The sequence below is a fragment of the Pecten maximus genome, chromosome 9 (assembly GCF_902652985.1).
Source record: "Pecten maximus chromosome 9, xPecMax1.1, whole genome shotgun sequence".
Taxonomy (NCBI): Eukaryota; Metazoa; Mollusca; class Bivalvia; order Pectinida; family Pectinidae; genus Pecten; species Pecten maximus.
Window position 1 is genome coordinate 23,171,329 of NC_047023.1, and position 20,583 is coordinate 23,191,911.

Genomic DNA, 20,583 nt, shown 5'->3' on the forward strand with positions numbered 1-20,583 from the left:
TTAACCCCGAGAAGTAGAACTTCTCCAACAAGTACTTGACCCCGGGAAGTATAACTTCTCCAACTAATACTAAACTCCGAGAAGTGTGACTTCTCCAACAAGTACTGAACCCCGAGAAGTATGACTTCTCTAACAAGTACTAAACCCCGGGTAGCCCGAGATTCCTCCGGCCCTGACACCATGTCTGGTGTAGGTTGTTATGGTGTCAGGGCCAGAGGAACTCGGGCTAAACCCCGGGAAGTATGACTTCTTAAACAAATACTGAATGCTGAGAAGTATGGCTGATCCAACAACCTCTGAATGAACTACTGAACTAAGCATTGGACCACGGGAAGAAAGTATGTTTTTCCCCCTTTTCTTATGCAATCAGAAGCGATTTTGATACAATGGTATAGTTGATATGTAATCAACGTTTAAATCTTGCTGACATCATTCGTTATGTACACACAGGTTTGATTACGTCAAACATCAATGTAAACAACAGACCATCTATTTTTACTAGTCACCTAACTGTAAACCACCGACAGTTATTTTCTTCAGAATTCTGTATCCATTATCACAACACATTGGTTTTTATCTACAGTTTAACACCCGACAGACCGAGATTCCCCTCCCTCCAACCATATGCGGCCTTAAGTGATCTTTTCTTTATCAAGATTTGGAAACCGATCAAAAATACTATAAATAAAGGTGTTTTCGGGATGTTTATAGACTATAGGCCAGTGGCCATAGACACAGGGCGAATAATTCTGGGTTCAGCACCGCTAGTAAAACGTCCCATCGTTAAATCGCTTTGATTATGGAAAAATAGAAATGATAATTTAAAGAAAAATGGAAAATATTTTAACATCACTGTATTTCATTAGAAAGATCCATCATTAGTTCGAGTTTCCTCTCGCCCCCGAATCCGGACGCCAGACATTTTGACGGACATGTAGCTACGTTTCACCAGATAAAATATGTCTGTCAATGTCACTGATGCCTGGTGTTGGGAAAACATGATATTTAAGATGTTTATGCAAGCACGTGCGCGATTGAAAAAATATATTCAATTACCAATGGAGTTTGGAAACCTATCGTGGAAGATATCGTCCCCTACGGAAAGACGCCAGCGACAAAGAAATCAAACGAAAATATGAAAAGCCAACATTGCGATATTAAAAAACGAAAAGTACGAAATTCCGTTTATCAGCTACCAAACACGAACATCAGACGTGTATTCGTCCATCTTTCACCGAAATAAATCTTCATTCCCGGTAATCTCCGCGATCGAAAGAAATTTATGTATTCGGGTTGAGCAGCAAAGTGACGTACACATACAAAAAATACCGAAAACGGCAAGATTCATCATAATATCGGCCATCTACTGGAGAACGAAAAGAAATGTAAACATTAAACTACGATATGTTGAAAGTGTAAAAAAGTAGTGGGATTTGAGTCATCCGTGATCGAAGAAGGGCTGGCTATGTAGATAAACTCATGCTCTCTGCGTGTGTCGACTGTGGGTTAACGGAGATAATATCAGAGAGATGGGGTGAGGGGGAGGGGAACTGACGAGGGGTCGATCGAGTATCCTGGTCTGCCATCCAACACTACCAATCCCGATCATCTTCTCGTGTAAGACGACCTCCCCCCTTTCCGCCCCAGAACCCCCCCCCCCCCCCCCCCCCCCCCCCCCCCATGTACCTCCATCCCCACACCCCCTCTCTGAAAATCTCCCTCTTACAGTGCACACAGCTGTGGGAGCAGTGGGGAAGGCGATCAACACATGTTGGTAATATGACTCTCTCCGATACACGACTATAGATAGATAACGCTAGTCTACATACTTCGACTTTTCAATGATAGTATCAACTCCTAATGTTCACCAGCTCACATTACATAACATTATCTGTTTTTACTGCAAGTGTCATCTGGTCATTATCGCAAATAGACAGGAAGTTGTAAGGATGCATGTTCAATGATATATATAGCCAAACCTGTCTATAAGGACCACGAGAGGGAGACGGTAAATGTAGAACATTAGGGGACAGGAAACAATGGCTTTTATAGACAGGTGTCTGATGTAACATATGACGTATAGACAGGTATTTGTTTAACATGTGGCCTTTATAGACAGATATTTCTTACATACAGGTTACCTCTATGGACAGATGTTTGTTAAACATGTGACATTTAAAGAAAGGTATTTGTAAGTTACATATGGCCTTTATAGACAGGTATGTGTTGTAAACAGATGACTTACGGAGTGATATTTGTTAAACGTAACTTTTTCAGAAAGGCTTTTGTTATTTACATGTGAGCTGTATATATAAGTATTTAGTATACAGATGACCTTTATAGACAGGTATTTTGTATATAGAGGTCGCCTTCATAGACAGGTATTTGTTAAAAAGGTGGCTCTTTAACAGGTTACCTCGAAACTGCAACAATGAGTCTTAAAATATTAAAGAAAGTCTTTATAGTCTCTGATAAACCCTGGTTGTTTTTCCTGAGGTGGGTGGGACAGTTTTATTGAGGGTATAGATGTATATGTACCATACACGTATCTGTCGAGAGCCAGAAATAAACTGGCTTAGATCGGACATTTAATGATGTAATTGTTAGATTGGTCGTATTAAATTATAGGGGAATGAGTATATAAATTTATGTGTAGAAAAAACCTCTTGTGGTAAATAGAAACATTTATAACCAGATACATACTATTAAACAGCCCTGTTACAAAGGTAAATGCAGATCCTTAAATATTTTTGTCAATGAGCCGCAAAACAACACGAAAATACGGCTCAGTTGGCAGTGACCTTTGTTTACGGTTAATTTGTATGGAATGATCATGCATTGTGTCTTTTCGATAGAGTCCCTTCGTTGTTCCCCCGTGATAAGTCGGATAACTGTACTCGATATCCCCAACACTTCCTTGTGTTGCGACATCTACTTGGCTAATCTCCACATAAAATCTAATATTCCTCTCGTCATTTTACGTAAACAATGGTCCCATATATGATTGTATTTAACACGTTAAACACTTGGTGTCATACATAATCTACACCCAGCACGTGTACTGCCATATATGGTCGTATGCTGCTGTAGCAAAAGGGACATAACTCCGATATACAAAGTAACAATGAGAGACGAGAGTCAATGTGGGAGCATTGGATACGAAAATAACTCTCAGAGATAAGCGTATGTGAAAATGATTAACATCTCCACTTCTGTAGCAGCACCACGAGCTCGGAACGAGTTTTCATTATGTTATGACTCAATCTGGAAAGTTTCATACAGACATAACCCCGGAGTGTATAAATACTCAGCCTCAGAATTAAAAAAAACCCAACAATTTCTCCTTGATGATAAAAAATGATGAAAGAAAAAGTTTGTATTTACCTGATTCTGGTTTCGATGAAATTAACTCTTCCTCGTCAAGTTTCTGTCAGATTCTAGGGAAGATGTAAAATCGTCCCGTTAGCGCCGAGCCCTGTTATAATTATGAGTACCTGTGCAGGTATGTGATTAGAACAGACGACCCATTCTTACCTTGTCAGCTTTACATTGTAATTAAATACTAAAATAAGAGTCCAAAGAATTGGCCTTAATTGAATATCTATTTAACTATGGCTATCTTTGTATGAATTTAATTTCACAGGTATAAATCAAATTTCACGCACGTGTAAGAATGTGCTAATTGATAAGTGTTATATTTTATCTTTTTAAGATGACCAGCAGAACCGTACAGACGGTTAAAAGGGGATTTCCGGGCCGAACAGGACGGAATAGTGAGACTTTCTTCTCGCATTCCAAAAGATTAAAGTAATTTAAACTTTTAAATTTAGTGACACACGATAAGTGCAATTACGTGTTATTTGTGAAAGGAAAGGGCTTATACTGATGTAAAAGAGAGGCCCTTTGATTAATATATGTATATCAGAGATACACGGTAGGTATAGAACAAGGCTTTCAACGACCCTCCATACAACCAGCTAGGTGGTACACGTATGATATTTCAGTGAATATATTGGCAGTTTCGTATATGTCAATTTGCCTGATAAATAAATAAATAAATAAATAAATAAATAAATCTCTTCCTTACACACAAACTCAATTAACGAATAGTAATTTATGAAGGTAAATTTATGAAGGTTCTGCATTTGGCTTCATTAACTGGGACCTAATTTATTTTACGAACACCTAGTTTTTTCCGGTGTTTAACGTCCTCGAAAAAGCTTGGGTCATATAAGAACGAGTTGATACTTTATGTGGGCTGAAGAAATAAATATTTTCAAGTAGTCGACATTTCTGTGCTGTTAAGACTCAAACTTAGTCAATGTTTTGGTATGTCATTTTAATGTTTTCGTATCTATAATCTGTCGATAGAGAACTCCCTCTTTTTCATGAATTGTTGTACAGCACATATCATACAGACGATCATATCTACAGAAAAAACCCGGAATATAATCAGAGAAATAGCTGTGGTTTTCCTGTGAGGTAACTTTATAATTTAGAGGAAACAGGTGATGGCCTTGTCTGTCTGATTTAACACTTGGACCGTTGCCGGACACACGTGGCATTCGTAGGTGCCTAGATTGAATGATTATCAATAAAGATTTGGTTAATAGGGAAACGAAGACATGTGCATTTTTGCAAACACCAAAATTGTTTTTTAAAACAAGAGAAATACCCAGTCTTAAAATTGCCCTAATTTTCTTCGAGGTTCCCTCGAACAGGACTTCGCCTCTGGACCCCGAGCAGGGGGCTACCATCCCGTGCACCCCATTCCATTTCTACCTGCGTACACACACAGAATTACTTGGCTACGCGCCTGGTCTATGTTAGTAGATTATGACACGGGACTATATATATAAGTGTTTTGTAATCTCCGGTAAATACCCGGATCTCCTAATCCGGCCCACAATCTGGCTTCAGAGTTAAATTCTCCACGACGTCTAAATCTTAGTCATATCCTACCCATACCCGCCGATAGGTATATTTACTTACCGAGCTCTGCACTGTTACACGTTTATACCTGTAGTATACTAATTAGCGATATACCATATACACTGTGTTACTAACACCGTATGTATATCAAAATTCTATATATATCTGTACTAAATAACACATAGAACAACACACCTTGTCCGCGTAGCAGACTGAATGCCATTACTCGTAGCTGGAACGGGTTGTCGGAAATCAACAATATCTTATCCAAATCCAACTAGAACATACAAAGTGAAATTGTGAAGGAAGCACATACCCATTATTTTTTTCTGTTTCATTCATATAGTTATAAACGCCAGCAATCCGATCAATAATTATATAATACTGCATGGACGGATTTTTATGATACTTTACAGTTAATTTTTACAACTTATGGTTTAGTAATTTTCTACGTGATGGTACAGACTTGAATATATTAATCGGCGAGTAATGTCTATAACAGTTAAATTTTCACGGCTAGACCTATATACAATGTACATGTACCAGTAAAAAGACCAGGTAACATACATGTATTACGTAGATTGAAATTCTCTGTCGCCGTAAACAATTCAGTGAAATACTCTGAACGTTACATAATCCATCTATATAACAGTGGACAATGACATACCGTTATATAGCTGCGTCATTTTAAAATTACCAATACTATATAATTATGTAAACAATTACGTTTACAATTTGTTTTATCCTAGGAATGTACCGTAGGTCGTACATAGGAGTGTCACTATTGTTCATTCATGTGTAAAATACCTCACATTCCTGTATAGGTATTAATATGCACATATATGTGCGGAGTAACTGAACTCATTATGTAGATTATTTCACTGGCGTCACTCCAGAACGACCACAACACTTCCTTATTAAATATGTAAACTTTAATTGACAACAATGACAAAACAACTTATATTAGCTGATCTTGTTGCCCTGATAGGAGTGTGGAGTGACATTACTGAATAAGAAATGACTTAGATAACCTCGCAAAATTTATAAAATATGCAATAAGAAAAGACAAAAATGAATGAGAATTATTATTATCGCTGCAATATGCTAATTTCGTATGTGTGTGCGTGACTGAAAACGTTTTGTTTTGTATGTTATCCCGTGTAATTATCGAATAAAGGGACGCAACCCCTAATAAAACACTCTCTTTTCTAAATGAAAAAGAACAATGAATGTTGGAGTTACCTCCCTTCATAATATTATGAGCTTTTGGTATGCCAATAAGTCACGACCTCTCCTGTTAAGTGGTGCACAAAATCTAGTGTGAAAGAGTAAACTTAGGATATTTGATCACTTTTATCTCTTCAACCGTTGAATAAATGATTTAAAAAATCCAATTGCCAAAACTTAAAAGCCTCGTGTCTTTCTCGACTTATGACCATTATTCTCGCCAAACTTTAGATAAAGGAAATATATATATTTTTTTCGCTTTCAAATACGAGAAAATATCCTTGGAATTTCAGATAACCCACAATAAACATAGGAAACACGCACGGAGGGGTATATTTGGTTTCTGAAATGACTATACAATTATAGATTTTCATTCTCTCATAGAGTGGTTTGATAATGTATCTTCTCGCCATCACACTATTTAATGTGAAATTGTAATTCCAAAAGATATGCTTGTTTCTCCTGCCAACGAATAAGCAAATGCACGAACTTACCAGTATGCAAGGTCGAGAAGCCCTTGTGCCTGATTGTCACATAAAAAACCATTTCAATTTCAGAGGCTTGTAGCATATAAATGCATGTAGGTAAGACCAGTATTCACCACTGAGAACATCACCGCACCACATACGAAGCAGACATGAAGCAATTTACCCTCACAAGAAATGAACGGGGCATATTAAACTTAAAGGACTGGATGTTAATCTGGTTTTGTTTTGTTAAGCGTCCTATCCACAGCTATGGACATTTAAGGACGGCCTCCCATGTGTGCAAGATACATGCGTGAGGTGTTTGTATGTAATTAGGTAGGCTGTGGTATATTCGTGTTTGTCTCCTTATAGCGCAGAACTGATTTTGACTTTAAATATGGTGCTACCACCCTGAGGTATACTGCCGAACACAGCCAGCTGAATACCCCAACCGGTCACATTACATTGACAATGGACGGTCAAGTCGTCCTACTCCTTAAATGCTGACACGAAGCAGGGGTAGAAACTACCATTTTTTGAGATTCAGGTATGTCTCGGGCAGGGGACTTAACCCAAGGCCATGGCAAAATGTACATTTAGTCAGCTGTCTAAATGATTAATTTGAAGCATTTTTTTGCAATGTCACCAGGATATCTTAATTAGAGGAGAGACACAAACTTTGTCCTCGACCTTTGACCCAATGACCTTGTTCTTTGGTTAGTTGACTAAGTGTTTAATTCCGATCAAATTTGTCTCCTAAATATCATCACAAAATGTTACTAAGTGAAATTATACAAAAGCTGGACTTGACCTTTGACCCGGTGACACTGACCTTTGGTAAGCTGACTTACTGTTTAATTCAGAGCACTTCTGCTTTATAATGTCACAACGAAATGTTTATAAGTGAAAAGATATCATTTTTGATATTGACCTCTGACCTTCAACTTAGGCCAGTTGATGAAATGTTAATTATTGTCAACTTTGCTTCAAAATGTCATAACAAAACAAGAGATTCTGTAGCAAAGAGTACAAAATCTGACACTGACCTTCAAACCATTCGAACTTTGGTCAGTTGATTCGATATCTAATTCTGACCAACTTTACAAAATTTGACCTTGACATTGGTTTCAGTGATTCTGACCTGTGGACCCTTTGCTTAATTCCGACGAACTTTGCTTCATAATGTCATAACAAAAGTTTATTCAGTGAAGATATGCAAAGTTTGGCATTGACCTATATGTAACAGAGCGCATGATAAATTAAATTTAAATCACTGACTCCGCTAGGGATCGAACCCGGGACCTCTGGCTTACTAGTCTTACGCTCAACCGATCGAGCTAAAGAGAAGATCTCTCTAGCCGAGCGGTATATTGGGGCTAGTATTTACCAGGGTTACATACTCCCCCTCCAGGAAAGAACTCGTCCTCGAGTTTCCAGGAGTAACAGCGATGCTTGTGGAGCAATCCTGAGTATTTTCCCCTGGTCCAATGTAACAGAGCGCATGATCAATTAAATCTAAATCACTGCCTCCGCTAGGGATCGAACCCGGGACCTCAGGCTTACTAGTCTTACGCTCAACCGATCGAGCTAAAGAGAAGATCTCTCTAGCCGAGCGGTATATTGCGGCTAGTATTTACCAGGGTTACATTATTTCAGTGACCTTGACCTTTTGTCAGTAAACTCTTTCTTTAATTCCGACCAACTTCACCTCATAATGCCAACAAAATCTTCACTAGAGAAAAGTTACAAAGGCCCTGGCCATGACGTTTGACCTGGAATTCTGACAAGTTGACTTGATTAATTCTAACCCAAGTCCCAAGGTTTGGTTTGATTTATTTTGTTTAACGTCCTATTAACAGCTAAGGTCATTTAAGGACGGAGGATACTTCAGGCCAAATCCTTTCATTCCCACAGAAGGATAATGAAGGATAAGGCTGAACCATGGCTTCGACTTAATGATAGTCATTGTCACCAAAACAAAAAGTCAAGCTTTAAGAACGTGCTATGGGAATGGTAATCAAGTCGTGTTACTCTTGGCTGGTCCTTTTGAGTGGGTTCTATTTACAAAGACTAAACACCTTATATACATAATACAAAATAATTCGCTATCATTCAATCGTGCAAATACTATCCATGACACGAAAACATACACAGGGTTTCTATAGTGTTAAAAGTGTGTTAATGAAAAATGTCCATACACTTGGCTTAATTTGTGTTGGCCCTTAGAAACGTACTACTAAACTTACACGAGTTCTGTATTTCCATTTGTTGTGATATTCATCTCTCTCCAATCGATCATACCTAGTTACCATTCACTCCTCTGTATACCGCAAAGTATCAATGAAATCGGTTGAATATATCTAGACAATCGATCTCATTACTCCGGTTTGTTGTATTGCGATGCTTAGAAGCTGACGGTGTGTTGACTGCAGATTCACTTAAAGTACACACACTACCACTAGTTTAAATCATACAGCCCGTGGATTATGTTGTCAGTTTACTTAAGAAAACTTGTTGGAAATATTTTGATATGTCTATATATTGTAAACAAATTGTAAGAATATACAGTAAAACACGGATAAGTCGAAGGGACAAAGTAAAAAACTCGACTTATCCGGTGGTTCGACTTAAACGTGTTTTTTGTACGCATGGTATTTTCATAAGACATGTGACCTACCTACAATGTAGTTATATTCTCTTTAAGGCCGCCCTTCCCCTTTCCGACAAGGCCGTATAAAATAAACCCCAAAATCCAGGTACTTGTACACGTTTCAAATACAGATGTAATATGATTTCATTTTTACCAGTCAAATATGAGATATTAACAGCCTGATGAAATATGGTGATGATATAAGAATCTTATATGTACATATATTAACCAACCAGAATGGCGCTTTCTATTCACCGCATTGAAATCCGCCGTTTTTCGGTTCAGATCCAACTGGAGTGAAGGTTGAACAAGTGTAATAAGTGTTTGTTTTTGTTTGCTGTGCTCCTGCAATACGTATTTGATGATTATTTGAGATTGCGACCGAGATTTGACCCAGATTGGTAACGCGGGTGTCGTCGATGAAGCTGAAGACGCTTACTTGTCCGGATCGCCGGATCTCCCTGTACTTTCTTACGAGTCTCCATGCAAAGCTGTATTTTTGTTTATGTTTTGCCATCGTTTGATCGATATTTAATTTGAATGATGGCTTGGTTACTATGTCAAAATTCTTCTGTTTTGTAGCCCTTTGGAACTCAATTTAAACAGTGTTACAGATTTCCATTAAGGCATATCCCTCCAAATGACCGAAGCATGTAATCGTACTCTGTTAAACACATGTAATACGCTCTTTCCGATTCATACTTAAAATGTGACGTGCAAGATGAAGAAGGTCGGGCACTACGATAAGGCACAAAACAAGTAACAACACGACACAGCCCGTAGTTCCTATCAGGACGCTGCTGGGACGGGAGTCGTATACACTGATGAGTTTACGACGGTTAACAGATGTGTTTGATTTCAAAACGGTGAGTTTCTCCTTCGTTGCAGTAGTTATTGCTAGTAAGTCTTCAGGTGTGAGCGGTGTTAGTTTATTTGTGGAACAACAGCAACGCATTGTATTGGTTGTGTGTACATCGTCATCGATTTTGGTGGTATATTCGTTAGAAGTAGAAGTACCATTCGAGACCGTTGTACTCGTCACGGTGTTATTATCGGCGGTAGAGGATATGGTTATCGCCATAGAGTGTTGCACAGAAGGCGATGTCACGTGTGACAAGTCATGTGTTTCTGTTGTCATGCTTTCTGTGGTGCTCGGTTCAGTTATATATGGCACGCCGACAGTTGTCAAAGAGATGTCAGTGGATCCCCCCGAAGACATACAAGGCACGCTGAAGTCTACAAGATAAAAGAAAAATGAATAATTCATTTGGTTAAAAAGGTCATTTTACATCTCGTGTTAATATTTCTGCTTTATTTTTTACTGGATTTCCCAAATCATTCATTTGCTATTGCAATTAATGGTCATAATTCCACATCGATTTCAATATATACTGCTTTATAAACATTGAATAATTCTCGTTTATCTTGCCTATTTACAAACACAAACCAGAAAATTACAAAATAACTAAACATTAAAATATAGAAGTTATCGAAACACTGTAATGTACACATATCAAATCGGCGATGAAATAAATAGAGGCTACAAAACGAGTGGGTGTTGTATATGGCATTTCTTTCCCACTCGTTAGTAATGTTCCCAAAGTTTATAAAAGAGGTTACAACCACGAGTTTTTTTGCGATCTGTTTTAACCACAACATAAAATCTATTCTGAGGATGAATCGACCTGTGTGGTATATACGGAATTTTGCTGATGTCAGCAGTTTCGAAAAGTACTTTTAGATTTGCCATGCTGTTATATAAAACTTGTAGGTAGTAGATCAATACAATCCAATAAATGTGTTTAAAAGTAAATGGTTCAATGCATGGAATACTCGGAGGCTGATCATCACGCTTCAATACGTGGGACTGTTTATGGACCTATGGACGAACTAGCAGTATGATGTTTCAGTCATTATTATAGGGTCTACTATCTTAGAGGATGCAAAACTGAACATGGTTTAGGGCAGCTAGTGGCCATTTGTATATATCAAGGATATACCAGCTGGTATTAATTAAATTTGGTTCCACGCGTGAAGTCGTATGGCGTAAGCGGAGAATTTTGAAGAGTAAGAATTTATCGCTATGATTGATTGATAAGAGGTCAATAGGTCCTCCAACATTTTTGGTCATATCAAGGAATTAAGTGACATCAAACAGGAACGGAAATAAAACAAGATACACTTGATAAAGTTTGGAACCGGAATGGTAATCTGAATTTTGTTATACAAATGTTTGTTTTGGACCATTAGTGGGCCCCATTCCCAAATGATATTATTTCAGCCAAATTCCCAAAATCTGCAGATTACTTCTTGAAAATGATTTCCTAATTCACCAATTTTCTTCCCAAAATGAGACTAAATGGCCCTTTCCCAAACCAGTGAGGAAAAGCGCTGACAAATCACATGTCTTACGATACATCAATATGATGGAAACATCTACTTTCTCAAACAGACTCATTTTACCAACGTGGTAATATTTTTTAACGAAAATGCCGGGAATCGACAAGTCTATCATTATTGCTTTACAGTAAACGGTTTATCGTGTGCCACACACCGATTGATCTTCTCCCTTTAAAATGTACGTGTTACAAATGTGTGACCCAGTCTAAGATAAGTTTGGTTTGGTTTGGTTTATTTTGTTTAACGTCCTATTAACAGCTAAGGTCATTTAAGGACGGCCTCCCGTGCGTGCGACATGTATGCGTGTGGTGAGTGCGTATGTGTGTTTTGGGAGGCTGCGGTATGTTCGTGTTAAGTCTCCTTGTGATAGGCCGGAACTTTTGCCGATTTAGAGTGCTATCTCACTGAAGCATACTGCCGCAGACACCCAGCATCACACCCCACCCGGTCACATTATACGTCTAAGATTAGCGAGAACGACCTCCTCTCTCCTGACTGTACTGCAACCAGGACAACATGTAGAAAATGGTACTCTACTCTTGATAGCGTTACTTATTCCACTCTGCTTGCCATTCGGACTTAACAAAGGATGGAATAAAGGTTTAAAAAAATTGGTTTGGGTATGTACATATCAGAAATATCATGAGCGAGGGCAGTGCGCCCGTGTGCTTTTTCGTTCCGGAGACAGCCCACGTGGCTAGGAACCCAACACAATATAATGGGATGCCTAACGGACATGGTGTAAACGGACTAACAAAATTGATATCAATGTATTTCTAATCACCATCACTGAGACATTGTAAAACAGATAATGAATCCGAGAATACAAATTATGTGTTATAGCCATGATTTTGATATCTAGAACTAAATGGGTTGCTTTTAATTCTGCAGAAAAAAGATGTTTATCCGGTAAGGGAATGACGATACGATGGTACCAGATACACATGCTGCAGCTTCTGTACTATCGTCTTTAGATTAATCAGTATACAAATATTTGTAATTTATATATTGTAACAGCAGATAGTGAAAAAGCTCATTTATTATTGACGGCATTGGGTTTGGTGGTTTATGTCAATCGAAATTCATATTTTGTTGGTTTAGATACCACGGTGATATATATGATTTTATGATTCGATGATTGATAAATCTAATTTAGAATAGCGCCCATTGGAAGTTTCGATATTCCGGGACCAAATGCTGGGACGGCTTATCAGCATTGTTATTTACCATTAATGCAAATAATAAACTTGACTTACCAGTTTCACACAAGGCAAGCCAAGGGTTAGAACACACTGCTGTCCGCATGAACTTTCGCCGTATCTTAACACATCTTCTGGTACTGCATTTAATGGGCTGGGCACTCTCAATTTCCCAGTTTGTCCAAGTGACGGAATTATTGTTTAACCATTGGAAGTCTTGGCAGGTGCCCGTTGAAGTGCTCATGGCTATCCAGGTACTTTCAACACCTCTGAAAGACATTAGTACAACAGTTATATACTTCATATTCCGAGTTTTATTGGCATAAATGTCTCGGGATATTTTCAGGCTAATTTTATTACTCATCAAGGTGATAATGAAGGGTGTCAACTCAGAAATTGAGATACATATATATATCTTGAAAAAGAAATAAAATACAAAATATTATTTTGCTCATTACCTCCATCAAACTGTGCATGATTAAGAATATGTCATATTTAGCAACGAAACCTCAGCAAGTACTAGTATATAAAAAATCATATAATCAGACATGTGTCAATATTTTTTTTTTCAACTCTTCTGCTCAAACAGGAGTATGCCTTTGTGATTGCTTATTTAGTAAATACTGATTCTTCAAGCTTGAAACAATGTTTCGTAAGAGTGGATTTTCCCGGAATTGAGACCTTAAACCTTAACAGTCCAGTCTGATGTTTCGTACATTTGTCCGCCATGACATTGTTGGTTTTCCATCGTGAAGTTATCCCATTTGTCCTGAGTGTCCAGTATGATGAGGCTTCCGTTGTTCTCATGGCAGAAATTTATAGCAGAAACCCAAGTCATTTTGGCACTGCTGACCAAAAGACCAAACGAAACCGCCATTCCTATCAAACGAAACAATATAGACATAGATATGGTCTAAGGGAGAACTTTGGTTTGGTTTAGTTTATTTTGTTTAACGTCCTATTAACATCTAAGGTCATTTAAGGACGGCCTCCCGTGCGTGCGACATGCATGCGTGTGGTGAGTGCGTGTGTGTGTTTTGGGAGGCTGCGGTATGTTGATATTAAGTCTCCTTGTGATAGGCCGGAACTTTTGCCAATTAAAACAAGGAGATATTTCAATTTTGACACGTAAACGAGAACAAAATAAATCTTAAACAGATTAAGAAGGAAAAATAATAATACAAAAATTGTTCCTTGGAGGAAGGTTGGAATCAAAGTATTACTAGAACTGGCTTAGTTTGGCAGAATTGATGTTGGAATTTTTGCTAAAGGATTTTCCTTATATAAGCACATTTGAATTTATAGTTCAGTTTTGAAGAAGCATGGAAATAAGGACACATTCAAGTATGATTGAAATAATTGAACACTCTTTAAAACAAAAAGAGCGCAGACATTAACCTTCACATTGGTTCCATTAATTTATGAAAACATTATTGATATCAACACGATATGATTAAACTAAACCGAGATTGATTTTTTTTCCCTATTTTTCCCTTCCTCTTACTTATCTGTAAATTGAGAAACATCCCTCCAGTACTTTTCAAACAAGTGGAACTTATTCATGAAATCTGAGATTTAGTGATAATGGGTGTCTGTCGACTATGTTTTCAGATTGGTCCAAAAATGCAACACGACAGACCAAGAGGAACCTACATATGAAATTTGAGAAAGATATCCCCTCAGTACCTTCTGTAAAATAGCGATAACAAACTTCAGTTGTCAAAATCCAAAATGGCTGTCTGTTGGCCATGTTGTTATCCGACTGGTCCCAAAATGAAATATGCATAACTAGGGCCTAAGGGCAACCGACATATCAAATTTCAGAAAGATCCCTTCAGTTCTTTCTGATGGCTTCCTGTCGGCCATGTTGTTTTCCCACTGGGCCATAACTATGGACCAAGGGCAACCTACATATAAAATTTGAGAAAGAGCGATAACAAAGTTCAATTGTCAAAATCCAAGATGGCTGCCTGTCGGCCATGTTTTTTTCCCGATCGGTCCCAAAATGCAATATGCATAACTAGGGACCAAGGGCAACAAACATGTGAAATTTGAGAAAGATCTCTTCAGTATTTTATGAGAAATAGCGATAACAAACTTCAATTGTCAAAATCCAAGATGGCTGCCTGTCGGCCATGTTGTTATCCGAGAAAGATCTCTATAGTGCTTTCTCAGTAATACCGATAACAAGAGTTGTTTACGGACGGGGGGACGACGGATCACGGACGCAAGGCGATTTGAATAGCCCAACATCATCAGATGGTGGGCTAAAAACAACAACAACAAAAAACAACGCAGACATATAATATTGGTTCACTCAGATAAAGTTCAAAATGAAAACGTGGTTATGGTTAATCAAATGTTGTGATATAGACGAATGGCTTTCAGATAGTTCATTTTTTTGTGAATGCCAACAGTTTTGAAAAGAATTCAATGTGTAGGATGGCACGCAACTTTTTTCAAAGAGTTTAACATTACCAAACTCATTATCAATATTTAGTTACACTTATAGTAAATGCATTTATATTAATATTAATCAATCATTGAGTTCTGAAATATATATCAAAATCTCACCGCAATAAACTGTTACCAAAATCCCGCATACCGTCCAAATGAAAAATCCCGGAGTCCGATGGTAGGCATTCATATTAATAGATTTCCATAAAAATATCAACGTAATGCAAAGTTTTTAATGTCTTTTAGACGTAATATTTTGTAATTCCTATTATTTTTCATCCGAAAGCAGTTCCTTGTTACTCCTCACTTTTATGTTAAGTGTGTTTCCTCTGTCGGCTGTTTTGGAGTGATAGATTGTAGCTAATGACATACTGTATAACTGACAGTTTGATACACATGGAATTCGTGATCAATGTGGGGTTGGCGAAGTATTCAGAAATCAATTATTTAAATTTCGCTCTGCACATATCATTGTATAGCTCACCTGGTCCAAAGGTTCATTGAGCTTATGCCATACTGTAGTATCGACCTTTCAAAAACAAAAAAAAACAACCCAAACAAACAAGAGGCCCAATGGGCCTGTATCGCTCACATGGCTTTACAGCAACTTTGAAGTTGATTGAGGTCATTTCTAAAGATACTATGTTGATTACCTCTTTATTCAAATATCATTGTAAGCTAGTTTTATTCATATTAAATTTTTTTTAGTCCTTCATTCCAGCATTCTATTGGCCTAATATCAGGTCTTGGAGGCTCTTGGCTATCGCAAAATTATTGTTTACAGATTTAAGCCGATTTCACCCCTCTGACCTTGAATGTAGGTCAAGGTCATTTATTTGAACAAAATTAGTAGCCCTTCATCCCAGCATGCTACAGGCCCAATATCAAGTCCCTGGGCCTCTTGGTTATTGAGAAGAAGTCGTTTGAAGATTATAGCCTATTTGACCCATGTGACCTTGAATGAAGGTCAAGGTCATTTATTTGAACAAACTTTGTGGCCCTTCACCCCAGCATTCTACAGGCCCAATATCAAGTCCCTGGGCCTCTTGGTTATTGAGAAGAAGTCGTTTGAAGATTATAGCCTATTTGACCCATGTGACCTTGAATGAAGGTCAAGGTCATTTATTTGAACAAACTTTGTAGCCCTTCACCCCAGCATGCTACATGCCCAATATCAAGTCCCTGGGCCTTTTGGTTATTGAGAAGAAGTTGTTTGAATGAAAAAGTTGACGCCGGACGGCCGGACGGCCGGCCGGACGCCGGACGCCGCACCACGGCATAAACTCACTTGCCCTTCGGGCAGGTGAGCTAAAAACTGGTCATGAAAGACTTAGCAGATTTTAACCAAATTTGATCATAAGAGATCCTCGGGGGGGGGGGGGGGGGGGGAGGGAACAATTATTAAACATATAGAAAACAAAATCAATGGCACGTCTTGTTCAGGTGTCAGAAGTGTACACGTTCTACAGGATAGATTATCCGTGACCAGCACCAGTTTTCCAAAGGTATGTTTTCTGAATATTAATTAGCTTACCTGCTTAATTGGTTTGGTTTATTTTGTTTAACGTCCTATTAACAGCTAAGGTCATTTAAGGACGGCCTCCCGTGCGTGCGACATGCATGCGTGTGTTGAGTGCGCATGTATGTTTTGGGAGGCTGCGGTATGTTCGTGTGAAGTCTCCTTGTGATAGGCCGGAACTTTTGCCGATTTATAGTGCTACCTCACTGAAGCATACTGCCGAAGACACCCAGCAACACACCCCACCCGGTCACATTATACTGACAACGGGCGAACCAGTCGTTCCACTCCAAATATGCTGAGCGCTAAGCAGGAGAAGCAACAACCATTTTTAAAGACTCTGGTATGTCTCGGCCAGGGGATAGAACCCAAAGCCTTCCTCACAGGGGCGAACGCTCAACTAAAGGCCAAAAGTGAGGCATTGTCAAGGGAGACATTAGGAAGAAGAAAGTTGTTCAGAAAGAAGAGAAAAGATAAGATCCCAAATTTAGTCGCCTCTTACGATCATGCAATGGGGGCAGCAGGTTCAATTCTTACGCCCTACCTGCAGCTTACCTGCTTAAATGACATTCAATTATTTGTCTACCGTGTGATAAATTTAACGTTTACACAACTTCTTGATAACATAGAAACTGAAGGCCATAATATTTGGCCTGAAGTATGATCTAATAAAACACATTTTTCTAATTGACCTTGAACTACAAAATGTATTGATGATCTGCAAACAGCCTCCTGATAACCACAAGTCCATGTGTTCCTTTATCTCATTTACAGTATTTTGCTGTCATGAAGATTGGTTGATTGGGTAAATATAAAGTTAGTATACAAACAAAAAAAACAACTTCTCCATAACATTATATTTTGATATGGTTCATAGAAAGTGACCAATACAGAGGCCCACAGCAATTGTCATTTTTACATTTTGTTGTATATCATATATATATACAGATGATATTCAAAACCAAGAGGGCCCTGCAGGTAAAGCGTCAGAATTGTACCTCATTGTTTCCCCATTGCATGATCGTAAGAAGCGACTGAATTTGGGATATTATCTTTTCTCTTCTTTCTGAACAACTTTCTTCTTCCTAATGTCTTCCTTGGCAATGCCTCACTTTTGGCCTTTAATTGAGCGTTCGCTCCTGTGTGGAAGGCTTCTGTGCCCTTGCCGAGACATACCTGAGCCTTTAAAAATGGTAGTTTCTACTCGTGCTTTCGGACCGACCCAAGATATAACACCACTAGGTCAGGATTATCTCAAGACCATCTCAGGATCATTTCAGCTCAATGGCACCAGTTGTACGGAAGTTTAAACTGTTTTTCATTATGGCTGGATCATCTCAGGATCATTCCAGGCAAGTTTCTATGGCGCGGGAAGGATGTCACAATTAAATATTTTTGCCTAGACAAAAATCGAATTTTGCCTAGGCAATATTTTATTTTTGCCTAGACAAAATTCGATTTTAGGCAAAAATCGATTTCTGCCTAGGCAATATTCTATATTCTCTTTTTGCATAGGCAAAATGGGAATTCTGATCAATCTATAAGCCAATCAAAAATATCCTTACATCTTTGGAATTACTGTAAATATTCCTACACCATCGTAGTTTCAGCGGGAAAAAACGAAAATGGATGGAGAGATGACGTCGCAAACGTCCACGTCATCTAGGCAGAGATTGCTTTCCCCTACGAGTAAGTTAAGTCTAAGATGCAGGAAATTTGCTGGAAGGTAACAAAGTCTAAAATAGGCATGTGTTCCTTTACTGGTTTCCTACGTGTACCGATTCGGTGCGTTTGCTACGAATTTAAACATTCAAAAGGAACGCGCTCGTACCGAACGGAATCCAAGATGGCTACCGATGAGGGTATTTGGGGCATCATCCACCATGTTTTTGGATGATTATTTATATTCACCTTCAGACGAATCATATTCCGATGCCATGGAAATAATGTCGTGCAATTTCACAGGGCAGAGTTATGTGATAATTCAGTGTTATTATGGAAATATAAATACGTATCGCCTGTCCGACTTGCATGCTCATTTTAGAATGTCATCGTTCGGTGGCCGACAGGTTTGACGTTACAAATTTGAGTGTGTTTTATGTATCACAGGCACAGGGGCATGTCTAGTCTTACATAAAAGATAGCCAGAAATATCTTAATATAAACACAGGTATTTCTTCATATAAGAAGAGACATAGAGCTATATCCATGTGGATGCACTGAAAGCTACCGGTAATGAAGGCATCGTATGGCCAACACGAACAGGTAGTGTTTTACAGAATTAGAGTTCTATCACTACATAGTCTAATCCTTTGTGTAACAGTGCCATCTCCGAGATACCCGTATTCATTTGGTCAACAATGCCTCTGTACGACACGTTTAAAAGTTTGGCCTATTCATGACAGCAATTTATTATGTATTTACCTTATGTATTTGCTGAACAATTACAGACGTGTATTGATTAAAATTATAATATAAAAATGCAGATCTGGATTATATTATGCATATTACTAACTTTTTTTTTTCATGAAACTTTTTTTTTATAAATAGATCTATGTATGCATTTAAATTACAGATTACTGAATTAAATGGGTAGAAGCTTTGTCATAGCAATATACCCTGGTATACAGCAGCATTTTAAAACAAGAAGATATATATTATATAGTTGAATTAATGGTCATGAATACAAGTGGTATCATCAATGTTTTCTTAAATTCTATCATATACAGATTATTTCTTGACTTACTGGAATAATTTAATACTAGATTGTGTATAGTGGGTACTGAAATAAATAGCATTGGATATATATATAACTTTATATAAAACGTAAATGTTGTTAAAGCTAGTTAAAAATAAAAGTGTAAAACTGAAATTATTAAACAGTTTTATCTGCTTCTGATCAATGAAAAAAACTTTAGTCAAAAAACTGTAATGGCCTTATAATGATAACAACAAATACACTGTCAGACATAGGTTAATTAATAATTAGTTTATAGGAAATCAATCCAATTTAAGAAAAAATTAAGTTATTGAATGTAATGTGTAGATGAAGGTAAATACAAGTAGATGTAACACTAATTCAATTTCTTTCATCCAAAACTACCAAAAATGCTAAATTACAATTTGATTAAAGATTAACTTTAAATAATATATATCTTCTTTTAAGTTATGGAGATATAACACAACAACTAGTGTATTCTAAATAAACTGAAAAGCAATGAACTATATTGCTAAGATATTGATAAGATATGTAATTGCAGAATACATGATGTGTTTATAACCAGCTTTGTATGGACTCTCCTTTTGGCATTACAAAGAAATCATGAATTATTTATACTATTGGTATGTTTTGGAAAAAACTGGATACCACCGGCATTTTCAAGAGTATTGTGTTATTTAACAACAAAATTGTGAAACAATGGGTATTTTAATTAATAACGCTGTAAAAGTAATGGCAATGCCATTTTTATATAATCGAAAATGTTATTTCCATTATAATTATATTTCAACGTGTAATTAGACCAATGCCAGCACACTGTTACGGAACCAAAGATTGAAGATGGATTTTGGGATATAAAGGGTTTCCAAGTATTTGTGGGAGCCATTGATGGAACACACATTTCTATTGCAAAACCAACATCATCCCCTTCCACTTATCTCAATAGAAATAAAAGAGGTTTCATTCAATTGTACTTCAGGTAAGAAATTATTTTTCAAATTCTGAGAAAGTGT